The sequence below is a fragment of the Neomonachus schauinslandi genome, chromosome 5, assembly GCF_002201575.2.
Source record: "Neomonachus schauinslandi chromosome 5, ASM220157v2, whole genome shotgun sequence".
Classification (NCBI taxonomy): Eukaryota; Metazoa; Chordata; class Mammalia; order Carnivora; family Phocidae; genus Neomonachus; species Neomonachus schauinslandi.
Genome location: NC_058407.1, coordinates 173083298 through 173096444, shown reverse-complemented (window position 1 = coordinate 173096444; position 13147 = coordinate 173083298).

The following is a 13147-nucleotide window of genomic DNA, read 5'->3' as shown; positions in this document are numbered from 1 at the left end:
TGGGAGAGCAGGAATGCTGGAAGATTGAATAGTCCCCCAAAAGATGGTATTTAGGATGGCAGAGGCTGGTTGGACAAATGTAAAGTCTCCCTCCCACCCTTGATTCCAGCCGGGTGGGGCCCTGCTAAGGAAAATCAGGCCCAGGGTAGGAAACTAAGAAACTGTGTTTTATGGGCACGTCTGCATGGGTGAACATTTGAGACGCTGCAGTAGGAATGTGAGCGAGGTGGAAAGAAGGGATTTGGGAGTCCCGGGGGAAGGGAGAGTTGGCACTGTCAGAATGATGAACATGGCGCTGGCAGGTCATCGAAGTAAGCTCGCTGCAGAGATTGCTCGAATCCTGCCTCAGAGGGTGTGGTGCTCCTTGTGCAGGCTGGGATGGCCAGAGAAACCTGCTGTGTAACCTGCGTCCCCCTACACCTACTTCACCTCGGGGGTTTCTTTTTCTTTTTTGGTGGGATGCCCGCTGGGAACTACACACCTAGAGCAGGAAGAAGAGAGACCCAGGCCCAGGCCCCGGGAACACCAGCACTCAGCTGAGGGATACACCAGGGAGGAGGAGCCAGGGAAGTCACGAGGGGGGAAAATGGAGGCACGGTGGAAGAGGCACCACGAAAATGATGTTGAGAAGCCCACAGACAAGCTTCAGGGCTGCCGGAAGGTGCCATAGAGCATCACCCATCTGCTTGGCCAACGGTGGCCATGGCGTATGGAGTAGGGTGCTCTCACTCCGCAGGGGCTCTGGAAAACCCCTGGCCCAGCCCATGCCGCTGGCCCAACGTCTGCCCTCTCTCTACTGTCCTCAAGAGTCTTGGACAATAAAGATCCAGCCCCAGGTGCCCTTGGTCTTGGGAGCATTAGAGCTTCTCTGGCCTTTACAAGTGCATTGTCTCCAGCTTACCAGCGAGGGATTTCCTTCTGGAAACAGAACAGCATCACCACTGCCCACTTAGGTTTCTCTTGAGAAACAGGTCACGGTGTCATCCTGAGTGCTATTGAGGCCCAGAGGTGCAAAAGAGCAGGGTTGGTGACGTCCCTTCATCCCCTGTCTATGGCTGGGGTGGGCCTGTGCTGGACATGTGGCTAGGAAGACTGTGCTGAGACATGAGGCCACTGCCCTGCCCCTGAATCACAACGGCATACTTTATGTCTACCCAAAAACAGCATCCCGAAGGAAAAGAAGCAGTATCTGCCTGGCCGCTCACCTGTGTGGCTGAGAAATGCAAAATCATTACAGTCCACCAAAGCACTATTTCCAGTTACGGCGTATAAAATTCCCTGAGTGGAGGGATCGGAAAGGAATCAGCAGTTTTGGGGCCCCGGAGGTTCCGGATTCCACCACAACTTCATTCATCATCTCTGGTTACTTTGATCTGTGACGGTCTGTGGCGGCCCTTGCGGTTCCTTGCCGGATTTGCTGACAGGTGTACTGAATCATGTCTCCCCGAGTTACTCACTCCCTGCAAACGGGCTTCCCCTTCTGACAGGTGGAGGGGGGCAGAGCCTTAGCAGCATCACTTGGATTCTGCACCTCTAGGCATCCCAACACCTGCAAGAGAAATCGGGGACCAATACGCCTCATCTTACCTGAGGCAACTGTGGGTTTCCACTTAGATTCACACCTCCTGAAGTTACCAGTCTCCCAACAGTGATTACCTTACCACCATGCGGCTTTGCTCGCGGGAATGAATTTTCCCCACAGAGGGCATCCAAAGGAGCAATGCTGTGATCTCCAAACATCCCATTTGGTCAGGATTTGAAGAATATTTATCTTGTTCGTCAGGGGCTGGGTGGTCTCTAATGTAAGCTTATGTTTTAAATGTACCACTTGCTCCGGAGCCTAAATATTCACAGCAGCACTGTTCACAATAGACAAAAGGTGGAAACGACCCAAGTGTCCAGGGACAGAGGAATGGATAACCGAAATGTGCTCCATACATTCTCTATATGGTGTTTTATAAATAGCATATTCCATTTATACATGTATTTACACATAAATGGAATATTATTCAGCCTTAAAAAGCAGGGAAGTTCTGGCACCTGCTACAATAGGGATGGACCTTGACGTTATGCTCCATGAAATAAGCCAGTCACAAAACAGGAATCCTATATGTTTGCACTTCTGTAAGGTCCCAGGAGTCGTTGATTCACAGAGACAGAAAGTAGAATGGTAGTTTCGGGAGGCTGGGGAGGCAGTGGGGGTCAGCGTAATCAGGACAGAGTCTCAGTGTGAGGAGACAAACGGTGGCAAAGGATGGACAACAGTGTGAGCACGCTCAATGCCACAGACCCCTGTGAGGGTAAATTTTATGGGTATCTTGCCATAATAAAAACATTATGAGTGGTTATCTGTGAGGAATAGAACTTGAGACAAAGGACAACTGGGTTTTGTTATAAGCCTTGTGATAGTATTTGATTTTTAATTACATATATGTAATACTTGTATAGATATTAATTTAAAAAATCAAACACAGGGCTCCTGGGTGGTTCAGTCAGTTAAGCATCTGACTCTTGGTTTTGGCTCAGGTCATGATCTCAGGGTCATGGAGTCGAGTCCCGCGTTGGGCTGTGCACAGAGTCTACTTGTCTCTCTCCCTCTGCTGCCCCACTCCCCTCCTCTCTCAATCTATCTATAAAATAGATAAATAATCTTCTTTAAAAATCAAACATAATAAGTGTATCTTTTAGTTGGAGGAAGAGGAAACACATATAAGAATATAGAAAAACAGCCATCTCTATCCCATGTGTCTCATCTCTCCAGAATGAGAAATACCATATTTTTCTTCCCTAATACAACTGACAGAGGGGCACCTGGGGGGCTCATTTGGTGAAGCGTCTGCGTTTAGCTCAGGTCATGATCCCAGGGTCCTGGCATCGAGTTCCGCGTCCCTGCTCAGCGGGGAGTCTGCTTCTTCCTCTGCCCTTTCCCCCTGCTCATGATCTCTATCTTTCATGCTCTCTCTCTCAAATAAGTAAATAAAATCTTTAAAAAAAAAAAAACTGGCAGAGATGTGGATGCAGTTTGGAATGACTGAGCTCTTACATCAGACATCCTTCTCTTAGGAAAAGGGAAGGCTTTTTGTTCACATTTTTCAAAGCACGCTCATAAACATCTGATTCGATGTCACACCTTCATATTATGAGGACGTGCATCTTCATTTTTAAAATAAGGGAACTAAAACTCGGGTTAATGATAAATTTCCTGGCATGGAAGCCTCAGTGCCTGCTGCAACCACACGTATCACGGAAGAGCGAATGCGCCAGATACCCATGGTCAGCGGGGGCACCATTGTCTCCAGAAGTCATTGACAGTTAACAAAACTGTCTGTCATCTATTTACCCATCATCTGTCTTCTGTCTGTGTCCTCTGTCCTCTGCGTTCAGTCTGGGTACTATCTGTGTATTTACCTGTGCCCTGAAACAGCACCCGCTCACATCCTCGGCCCAGGTGGGCATTCGCCCAGGACTCCTCACGTCTAACACAGTGCTATGGCCGCTGCATTCGAAGACGCCCACTCTGAAAGCACACCATGTGTCCTCGAAGCTGTCGTCCCGCCGCGTGTAAGACACGCGTGCAGCGCCCGGAGTGATCATCCGCGCGTTGCTTCCCAGGCGTTTCCAGCACAAACGGGTATGTCTCTTCCAAGGACAGCATGTGGGGGACTCACTGGTGAAATGAAGCAGGCCTGCCGATGAAATGGAGTGAGCTCGGACAGGAGAGGCTAAACACCACTAACTCCTTCCAGTTTGGGGGTGGGGGGAAGAATTCAGCATAGCTGTCTGTGCTTCGGCTGCAGAAGGTATTAACTGCCAGGCCCCCATTTGGCGAGGCCAGCGAGAAACGCAGAGATGCAGGAGAAATCTGCGAGGGAAATAGTGGGCGGCCCTGCCTTCAGGAGGTGTTAGAATAACCTGAACGCTCCTGCTCTATCAGCCTGGACATCTGGTGCGCGGAGTAAATCTACAACTAGTTATGTATCGTCTTGTTCGGTAATGCTTTTTTTATTTAGCGGCAAACTCTTAAAGTAGTAATAAACTGAAAAAAAAAAAACGCATGTTTGATACAAGTTAAGGACTGGGTTTCTATTTCTCTGGATGCAATGACAAAGACATAATTGACACACCATGCTTGTGGACACTGAGCATCCACCACGGGGGCCCTGGGATCACCCCCCACACACACACGTGCAAACCAGGAAAGGGCAAACTGCTGGAGAAGCTCAGCATCTGCTTCAGAAGTTCACTGCCATTGAACTCTGCTCAGAGATACATTATAACAACATACGCAGGTGCATTTACATAGTGATCTCTGAAGCATGACTTTCCCCTTAGATCAAATGATCCTTCTTGTAAATTCATGTTGCTCATTTCCTCACACTTACATGAAAGGGGAGCAAAAGCTAATGTGCTCTCGCTTCTTCTGCCAGACGTTTTCACCAGCAGCCACGTGATGCCAGTCAGGGCCAAGAGATGTGTCCAACAGAACATCAGTTCATTCCAGCTGGAGTTACATTTTTTTTTTCCATCCCCTTTGAAAATGCATACTGTTGAAGATAAAATACTTAAAACTGTGATGAATGCCATGGGAAAGTCAGAAAGTTCAGCGCTGGAGATCAATACTGGGGGGCTGTGATAACACGATACACTTGATGGAGAACGCTAGCAAGGTAAAAACAACATTCGTACTAAATTGTAAGATTCTGTGGGGCAAAAACATATCTGGAACTTGGTTGTGCTGCAGACATAATTATTTCCAAATACACAGCAGTATTTCGCCAATGCAAACAGACACTGTGCCTGTCAGAATTTACAGTATGTTATTTATGCACAGAGTAACTGAACTACAAAAACACTGAAGTAAAACTGATGACAAACTTTTTTTAAAAATTCAGCACTTTCTCTCCTCGTTTCTCATAGATGCATTTTTAGAACTGTTAGAACCTCTAGAGAAAACTTTTTTAAAGATTTTATTTATTTCTTAGAGAGAGGACAAGTGGGGGGAGAAGCAGACTCCCCTCTAAGCAGGGAGACTGATGTGGGACTCGATCCAGGGAGTCTGGAATCATGACCTGAGCCAAAGGAAGACACATTTTAACTGACTGAGCCACCCAGGCGCCCCTAGAGAAAACTATTTCAGTATCCTGCAATGGTAAGTGACTTGTTGTAAATATATGAATCCTCTGAGTTTTGGGTGCATTTATAAAAAAGGAATCAGTTGGAAATATTTAATTAAAGTTATCAAGGAGTTCCAAAAGATCTTAAGCACTTGAAGATCTTAGCAAAATGCAATTATTGAAAATAAACTCAGCAATCAGGAAGGTATTGAATGTGTTCCCACAAAAGCAAGCATGGAAGTAAACAACTGAAATCATATGAGTTCAAACCATGACAAGATTGCATTTTAAAATTCTAAAATTGGGGCACCTGGGTGGCTCAGTTGGTTAAGCGACTGCCTTCGGCTCAGGTCACGATCCTGGAGTCCCAGGATCGAGTCCCGCATCGGGCTCCCTGCTCAGCGGGGAGTCTGCTTCTCCCTCTGACTCTCCCCCTCTCATGCTTTCTCTCTATCACTATCTCTCTCAATAAATAAATAAAAATCTTTAAAAAATATATAAAATAAATAAATAAAATAAAGTTTAAAAAAAAATTCTAAAATTGTGTCTGGGAATACCTAGGCCTGCAGGAAGACTCTTTTGATGAAGCTCCTATTTTTAATTGGATGTATTCATACTTAGTACATATAATTTCCCCACATCTTTGATCAGCAAAAGGCTCAAAAGAATCCTAGAGTAAAGTCACTTCATGAATTTGGATTCATAAAAATACTTGTCAGCAGAAGATATTCTGAATGGAAACAAAAAGATGGGATCAGTAAAAATTTGGACTGAAATGTTTACACATTTTAACACAAAAGTCATAGAATTGACCATGGCCTCCATTCACCGGGATTGTCCTGCACTCACCAGACACCTCCACACCTGCACAGGAGAGTCAGCTCTTGCAACCGAAAGTATTACAAATAATGGAGAAGAACTGACTGAAGGTGTCGAGGATTTCAAATTCATGAACCGTAGAAACCACTTTGAAGAAGTCTGCAGGCAATCTGATGAAAAATAAAATAGAACGACGTTGAAAAACTTTGTTTTTCAGAAAAATATCGGTGATGTCACATTAGGAAAAGATCTGGCTAAAAACAGAGAAATATGTGAATAGCTGCCAGGAACAATTATTCTTCCCACGTGATTACCCAGTGTTCAGATAAACATGACCTTAAATATATTGTAGATATGTCCTTAAATATAAAGGATTTAACATTGTTTTTCCTTTAATACACATAGATTTCATTATTTTTTTAATATTTATGTTTTGGAAATAGTTTTTGAAAAGAACTATGTTATAATCCCACCAAGATAATGAAACTAATTGGCCAGCCAAAAAAATAAATACTGTTAAAATTTTTTATATTTTAGTATCGCTCTTTCATTTCAGAATTTTCCCAGTTGAGACAAAAAAAAATTGCGTGGTTCACCCATCTTAAAATCCTTCCTCTTCCAGAAGAGATTGATGCAACATAAAAAGACATGAACCATCCCGGCTCTCAGCTTCACCCAGTCAGTCATATGTTGGGGGCTCAATCGTTAACTGAAATCATTCAGAGTATGTGCAGTCCTTTTCAGGCATTGTCCTGTGTTTATTAAAATGACCAGTTTTGGGCGCCTGGGTGGCTCGGTTGGTTGAGCGACTGCCTTCGGCTCAGGTCATGATCCTGGAGTCCCTGGATCGAGTCCCGCATTGGGCTCCCTGCTCGGCGGGGAGCCTGCTTCTGCCTCTGACCCTCCCCCCTCTCATGTGCTCTCTCTCTCTCATTCTCTCTGTCTCAAATAAATAAATAAAATCTTTAAATAAATAAATAATAAAATGACCAGTTTTAGGGCACTTGAGTTGGTTGAGCGTCTGCCTTCAGCTCAGGTCATGATCTCGGGGTCCTGGGATCAAGCCTCACATCGGGCTCCCTGCTCAGCGGGGAGTCTGCTTCTCCCTCTGCCTCTGCCCTTCCCCCTGCTTGTGAGCGCTCTCTCTCTCTCTCTCAAATAAATAAAACCTTTTTAAAAATAAATAAAATGACCAGTTTCAAGCTAGAATGACATCAGCTTCATTAGCTGCTACTGTAAATAAAATTAGGATCACTAAATAGTTTTTATTTTATTTCATCCTTAATAATTTATCTGACTTGTCCTTACTACCAAGAAGCAAATTACAGATAAGGTGTTGAGGACACGATCTTCAGGGGCCATTGTGTAGGTACTTGCATACACGTTTAATTTGAAAATCAGTCCCCCTGGCAGGGACACCCCTCCCCAGTCTGTGGGGTAGAGGACTCTAGAATATGAGGATGAGGGGACACAAGTGAACAACAAGATTCTTTATCAGAATGTTTGGGTAGAACCGCGTGCTTTAGTTTGGATACAAGTCCAGCTTGTACTGAGGTATCTGAACATCCAAGAATGGAAAAGAGATTTTTGCAGTAAGAGCTGTAGAGATTGCACAGAGGCATTTTAGGGAGAGAAACGTCTCTTCGGCATGTAGTTAGCAAGTTAGCTGAGCTGACGGCCACAGGGGCTCCTGTCTTTAGACAGATCGGGGTGCATCTGGGAGGTCAGAGCCCTCCTCTCCCGGCCAAGGGCTACAGAGAAGAGGGGACGGGGGTCAGCCGAGAGAGCCGAGTGAGGTAGAGATAATTAATGCTTCTTGCTCACAGTGGAGCCTGCGGGACATCTGCGAACGATTGCTGGAATGTTCCGAGAGACAGCTTGTTGCCAGCCAGGTCTTAGCCTGTGTTTCCCCCAAAGGCCAACCCCGAGACAAGGATGAGGGGCTCGGTCATTTATCTGGAGGGAAATAAAAATATTAGTAATAAATGGTAACTATTAAATAATAATAAATCTCCTCCCCTCCCCCGCCCCAACTCTTTGGATAACCTCCAAATAAACAAGGGAAAGGAACGGCTTGGCACAGATGCGGGGGCTCCACCCCTCGGGGGGCTCTCAGAGGTGCACAGGACAAGCCAGCGAGTTCAGTAGCTGCCAGCTTCCACAGCCCTTGTGGGAGGATGGCTCTCGGGGGCTGCTAACACCCCGAACTTTTAGCCTCGCTGTATGAGGGCAGGTTGGGTGGGGCCCCATCACAGGTGCCTGCCACTGGAAGCAGGGTCCACACCCACAGATGCCACATGTGGTATCCATCGTGTGGCCAGCACAGCACATTGCCCCCCCCCCCCCGTCTCCTGGTGACAGGCACTAAGGTTCTCCCCGTCATTTTGCCTTTGTAGACACTGCCGCTGTGCGTGTTCTCAGACGGGTCCCTGCAGACATGTGCCGGGCCCTGGAGTGGCTCTCCAGCTCCCCGGTGGGGTGTGGGCGACCCCCAGCATGGGATATCATCGGCAGATCCCCTGCAAGGTCATCGGCAGTTCATGAATATTCCTACTGATTCACGTCCTCACCGGGGTTTCCTACTCAGTCTCTCCAAGTGTTGCCAGCCGGTAAGTGAGACTCTCATTTGCATTTCCGTCATCTTTAGTGAGGACATGCTTGTTGTCTACTGAATGCTTTAAAAAAGAAAAAAAGAGTCTGGTATTGAGTGCTTAGTTCCTTAAGCCCATGTGTGTGGCATGGGAAGAGGGGGTTATGTGTGTGTATGTGTGTGGATTCTTTGTTCACCTTGAGGACTTCCTCAAGCAAAATTCTTTAAGCCACCTAGGGAAAATACTTGTGACGATTATTAAAAGTGTCTTTTACAGAGATCGTAATAATGACTTGAACCACTAAAACACTAATGGTATAAACAATAACATCCTGATAAAAATAGAGTCTTGTTCCCCAATGCCACATCACAGTCCCTCCACTTCAGTCTCTCCCTTGTAGTACTGCCTGTGTTTGTATTCGTTAAAGCAGGCAAGTACCCGGGAAGGCTAAACCCTACCAGTTCTGCGTGGTTTCATGAGATTCTGAATAGCTCCCTTATATTCTGACCACAACCCAAGCTTTTCTGGTTCTGTTTAGCTAGCATTCCCTTTTTTAGGGATGTGCCTATCGATATATCAGGAAGAGCGTCACCACCTGCCAAAAAAAATCCTTTCTTAGTTTCTTAATTAGATTCAAGAGCAAGATAAGAGAAGCAGCTGAGCAGGAGGGAATCCCTGTCAGGTCACTCTTCATCTGTCATCTCAGCCCTGGGACAGACTTCAAGTCAAGGGCATGGACGGCTCAGGAGCAGCCTAGACCATAGTGCAAATGGCTGGGGACCACTGGTGCAAGGGGGCTGGTGCCGGAAAGGGACAAGCAGCAGATCCGGGTCATCCAAACCCTGCACACTGAAGGTTTGCCCTTGACCGGCTCCTGCAAGGTCACTGCTAAAGCTCTTAGAACGTCCTGCCTGATAAGAGTGTCTTTGTTTCCGGCCGGGGGCAGGTGGGGGGTGGGGGGTGGGGAGGGAGGGGGGGACCTTCCAGATAGGCTGCACTCACAACGTGATCTGCGGGCCACACAGTATCAGCTTGGTCTCTGGACAGGCTGCAGACCACGTTCAGCCACGTGGGTGGTCAGCCATGCCTTGGTGAGGGCCCGCCAGCGAGAGCTCTGGAGGCGGGCAGTGCTCCACGCGTGCTGTCAGACGTCGGTGCTGTCCGCGTGGTTTCACTGCCAGGGGACGACAGGAAGCTCTGCTGCACGCCCCGGCCCGTTGCGGATCTCAGCCGGCGCCTTCCCCTGCAGCAAACCCTGCGCGTGACTGCAGCCTCTTCTCTGGCCCCTGAGCCTCCTCGTGAGCCACTGGACGGGAGGCCCCCGCTCTGCAGCACTGCACAGGGCACACCTAGAATGCTGGAGCGTGGGACCCCTGCCCCAGCCCTCTGGGCACCAGCGTCCGACTCGGTCCAGGCTGCCAGGCTGGCCGCAGAAACCACAAACATTTATTTCTCGCTGTTTTGGAGCCCAGCAGTCTGAGAGTGCGATCCCTGTGGAGTCGGGTTCCTGATGAGGGTCCTCTTCCTGGTTTGCAGGTGGGTGCCTTCCCGCTGTATCCTCTGTGCGGCGGAGACAGATGGAGGAAACAGGCCACCTCCTGTTCATCTCAGGGCTCTAATCCCCTCAGGAGGGCCCACCTTCCTGACCTAGTCACCTCCCAAAGGGCCCTCCTAAAACCCTCACATTCAGGATTTCACCATAGGAATCTGGAGGAGACACAAGGAGTCCATAGCGATCACCAGTCCTCTCACCCTCGCCCTGAAATGCTAGGGCCTTAACCCCATGGAGCCAGCCAGAATTTCCTCAATTTTAACAAAGAGATCCTGGAGAGAACAGTTACTACAAACAGACTGCCCTCTTGCTTCCATCGGCTAAATTCAATACTCCTGGTTCGCATCTGGAAGACTTGTTTTAGAACTGACCCAGCCATGCAGACGCAGACGGCATCCTTTAGAGAGACATACTGTCAATTCCTTTTCTTGCTGAACCTATTTAAATCCTCCAGTTAATAACGTCTTTTCAGGTAACATGTTTGTATCCTGTGACCCTTACCCACAAGGCCATATCTTGAAAAATTTCAACCAGCAAATAAGCATAAAAAGCATTGATTATTCATCCTGTTCTCCAAGACTCAGGTTAGAAAGTTCGTTTGATTGCAAAGAAAATTGCATGGGAAGTAGAATATATTTTTAAGTGAGAGAAACAGATCACAGCATTACATAGTAGTGTAATCCTGCTGTTGTAAACACCGCACGCACATTTGCATGGAAATAAGCAGAGAAGAGAAAACCTTCAGACACTAACAGTGGGTTCCGGCGGTGGGGACAGAATTCTGGCAACTTTCCTTCTTTATCTCTCTGTTGAGTTTATTTACTGTCTGACTTTTCTGCCACAAACACGGACTCATCAAGAAAGGAGGAAATAGTGATAAACAAGTGCGTTATCTCGATGGTCCTGGTTTGTTTTCCTAGCCGGCCTTCTCTGCAATGGAAGTAGATCGCAGCACTCATGATGGTGACTTTCATGCCGGTGAGGGCCCACTGTGCTGTGTCGTGAGAGCGTGGGGCTGACTCCAGAGTGGCTGAGAGACAGCGCTCCCGCGGGCAGGGCATGGTTTCTGCCTCCCCAGGACCCGGACCAGCCTCTGTGTGTGGAATTGACTGGGAATCCCCCCATGTCCTTTACTAAACCTTTACCAAACTAGAATGGGGGACGGAGGGAGCAGAGGAAGAAGAAGGGGAGAGGAATTACCTTTTGTTCTATTCGGGAACCTCAAGGGATGGAGTGAGACTCACCCACACTGGGGAGGGCCGTCTGCTTTCCCGAGTTCACGGGCTCGAATGCTCATCTCATCCAGAAACACCCTCATGGACACACGGAGGAACAATTTTCAATCTGGGCGCCCCATGGCCAGTCACGTTGACATAAAATTAACCACCGTGGTATTTCAGTAGATACAGATATAAATATTCAAAGCTCCTTCTCTGTTTGATATCTTCTTAACCAAGCCTATAAACAGAATGTGCATGAAACACAGAGACTTTTTGTTACCCCCGTTCACACACACACTATGCTTCGCACCCCCACCCCTGAACTTCGCCCTGTGTTCTAGATGACCATAAAAGAAAGAAATAGAAATACAGCCACTCTCCCTTGGGCCGGTCGATCAGCCAGCTTCAGTTGTCCTGTGACTCATCTCTCTGGACGTGGCAGAGAGTGTGGTCCAAGGGCTACACACCACTGTATTCAGATACCCCCATTTCCATGTCTGGACACCTCATGGGTGGGAGGAAACTCACAGAGAAAAATAGGGACCAAAGACGTAGTAATAATAGATCTAAACTTTGTCTCCTATACTTTAAATGTTACTCCAAATCAACAGCGTTGTGTACTCCACTCTGTACTCTCTTTACTGATTTTTACTCCAAATAACAGATTTTCTGATAGCCAGGATGCATCGTAGAGAAAAAAAAAATATTCAAACACATTCACTTTTACTGCCCCAAAAAACACCTTGGTCATAGCAACTGCCTTCCTATTTATAAAATATATGTGATTTTTATTACACCCAAGGTGAAATTTTTATATATATATATATATATATATAGTGTGTGTGTGTGTGTGTGTGTGTGTATGTGTGCACGAAAGTCACCAAAAAAGAATCACTGGTAACCTCTTTAGTGGCAAACGGGAATAAAATGGAGCAGAGACAAACCAATTTGTCCACAGGACGACCCCTCTTCGGTGACCCAGCCGCTGATGTTTCGCAGAGAGGTTCCAAGGCTGTAGCCAAAACAAGGCAGAATGCAAACTTTCCCGAAAACCGGCATCCAAGAACAGGACGTTTCACACAGGAGCATCCGTAACCCTGGCCAAGTGATTCTTGTCTCTTCCAGCTCCTGTCCAGATGTGCCGGGCTGCCAGGACAGAGTGCCCATCCTGGGGCACTGCCCATGCACATCCAGCTGTGCTAATCCCAGCACGCCCTTCCATGGGGTTCCAGCAAGCCACCCCAAAATGTAGAGGCAGGAAGCGACCATTTTATTATGCTCCTAGGTTCCGTGGATCAGGAATCTAGACACAGGTCTCCTGGGACAGCTTGTCTCCTGTCTCTGCTCCTCCACCTGGTCTGAGGCCTGAGCTGGGCAAACGTGAAAGCTGGGTGTTCAATGGCCTTGGAGCATTTTTTGAAACAGGGCTGGTGCAGCTGAGGAGCTGAATTTTAAGCTTTATTAATTTTAGGTGTTAAGTCTAAATGGCCACGTGTGGCTGATGACTACCACATGGACAGCACAGATAGTCAGCTTCACTCCTGTGTCTGGCAGCTGGTGCTGGCCATCTGCTAGCACCCCTGCTGGGCTGGTGGCTGGGATGCCTACCTGTGACCTCTCCGTGCTGTGTCTCAGCAGGGCCTAGTTGGGCTTCCTTGTCCCGTGGCATCTGGTTCCAGGAATGAGCCCCCCCCAGAGAACCAGGGGAGGCAAGCTCACTTGGGAAAAAGCTCCTCCACATATGTTCTAGACCGTGCACACCCAACCCACTAGGCTGGCACTACCGTCATCAGTTACGTCCAGTGGGTGCAGAGTCCACGGGAAATTGGAATTGATCAGAACACAGATTTG